The 2,262-nt window shown below is 36.0% G+C and overlaps 1 pseudogene; it reads left to right on the forward strand.

Annotated features, from left to right (window-relative positions):
• The first annotated feature begins 749 nt into the window (after positions 1–749).
• The window catches only part of LOC137968551 (uncharacterized), a 1,606-nt pseudogene continuing 93 nt past the window's right edge, over positions 750–2,262 (forward strand).

Consider the following 2,262-nt stretch of genomic DNA (forward strand, 5'->3'; position numbering starts at 1 on the left):
CGATATGCAAATGGAGTTAAGAAGCCGGGACAGCAGAGTTGCACAGTGTGTTCCAAACATATTTTTCAAGCTAAAGAAACTTCAAATCAAACAAATTCAAGGCAGTGCCTCACTTTCACTTCGTAAATGCAAAGCAAAGGGTAGAAAGTTCACTGCTGGTGATTTGAAATCAGATGAAAGTTTAAAAAAAATTAATACAGCTCAATGAAGGTTTTAGAGTCTTTCGACAACTCCGTGGTTCCCCTCCATACTTTGAAAGATGCAAAAAGGATTTAATTGCAATGATCCGTCAGCTTGGTAAGCCTACTTGGTTCTGTTCATTTTCAGCAGCAGAGACTAGGTGGAGTTATTTACTGAAAGTACTTGGAAGGCTGGTAGATAAAATAGATTACACAGTGAAATTCAGGAAATGACTTGGCAAAAGAAATCTGATCTCAGTAAAGGTGATCCGGTCACTTGTGCAAGGAATTTTGAACACATGGTTCAGTTGTTTTTTCGTATTCTTTTAAAAAGTGTTCTGCACCCAGTTGGCGAAATACTTGATTTTTTCTATAGAGTTGAATTTCAACAACGTGGTTCTCCACACATACACTGTTTATTCTGAATCAAAGATGCTCCTGAATATGGTAAACACACTCATAATGAGATCGTGAAATTTGTTGATAATGTTACTTGTAAAGCTGATTTGCATGAACTAGGAGATTTGATAAATTTGCAGAGAGACAGCCACTCAAAGACATGCAAAAAGAATGGGCATAAAATATGCTTGTGCTGTTTACATTTTATCCTATATTACCAAAGGACAAAGAGGAATGTGTACAGTACTGCAAAAAGCATGAGAAGAAGCAAATTCTGGTAATAAAGATCATGCAAATAAAGTCAGATATATCGGTAACAAATTTCTTAATGCCGTTGGGGTAAGTGCTCAGGAAGCAGTGATTTTGATTTTGCAAATGCCTTTGAGAAAATCATCGCGAGAATTCAGTTTATCAACACATCCAATCCAGAGGAAAGAACATTCCTTGTCAAGTCAATGGAAAAACTGCAACATTTCCCTGATAGTTCTCATGACATTGAGTGTGAAAACTTAATCAAGAGGTACCAGGGAAGGCCAGAACAATTAGAACATTTATGTCTGGCTGATTTTGTAGCATGGTATAATTATAAAATGCACAGTAACACTCAAAAACAGGATAGCTGTAAAGAGATTCCATCTGCCTTAGATGATTATTTACCAGAAAATGTGTTTGATGATGATACTGACGGTGGCTTAAAAGATAGTAAAACAGACGTGGCATGTCATGAATATGAACTTAAAGGAGGTTTCACCCTTGTTAAGCGACCTAAACCCAAAATTATCCATTCAGTCAGGTTCAACAAAAATAAGGACCCTGAGAACTACTGCAGAGAACAGTTAATGCTGTACACTCCATGGAGAAATGAAAGCAAGGATTCAGAACTGTCAAAGTTATCAAGAATGTTATGAACAACTTAAGGACATAATAACAAAAAACAGAGAACAATGCGAATGTCATAAAGAAGTCCTTGATAAAGCAATTGAGAATGTTGAATTTCAAGAGGTGGAAGAATTTCCAGGAACTGCACCAAATACACAATTTAAAGACCAACAGGATCAACAGATTGGAGCAAAACCAAGTGTGGCATTTGGTTGCTTTGATCCAGGAACAAACAAACACCACTGTCCATATGATTTATTAGATGATATAGGAATATTTCCAAGAACAAATGATGATGAAGACTTCAGGAAATTGGTCCATTCAATTAACATAAAACAAATGGAATTCTTTTATCATGTGTTACACTCTGTCAAAACTAGTGACAAACAACTCAAACTCTTTCTCTCTGGAGGAGCTGGAGTGGGAAAAACTAGAGTAACTAATGCTTTGTATGAAGCACTGATCAGTACCAGGTGAAAATCCAGATGAGAAGAAAGTACTAAAAGTAGCTCCTACTCGAAAAGCAGCTTTTAATATTAGTGGCAACACCATTTACTCAGCTTTTAAAATACCTGCAAACCGAGGTTTTAATTATTGTACCTTGGATAGAGATAGACTTAATACTATAAGATCACAGCTAAGAAAACTGGAAGCTATTTTTATTGATGAAATTTAAATGGTTGGGAGTGGTATGTTTTCCTTCTTAGATTTACGATTACAACAAATCATGGGTACTCAGAAACCATTTGGAGGTATAAGTTTAATAACTGTTGGGGACTTGTTTCAGTATTTGATCAGTGGATAT

Source organism: Montipora foliosa, chromosome 8 (assembly GCF_036669935.1).
Source record: "Montipora foliosa isolate CH-2021 chromosome 8, ASM3666993v2, whole genome shotgun sequence".
NCBI classification, from domain to species: domain Eukaryota; kingdom Metazoa; phylum Cnidaria; class Anthozoa; order Scleractinia; family Acroporidae; genus Montipora; species Montipora foliosa.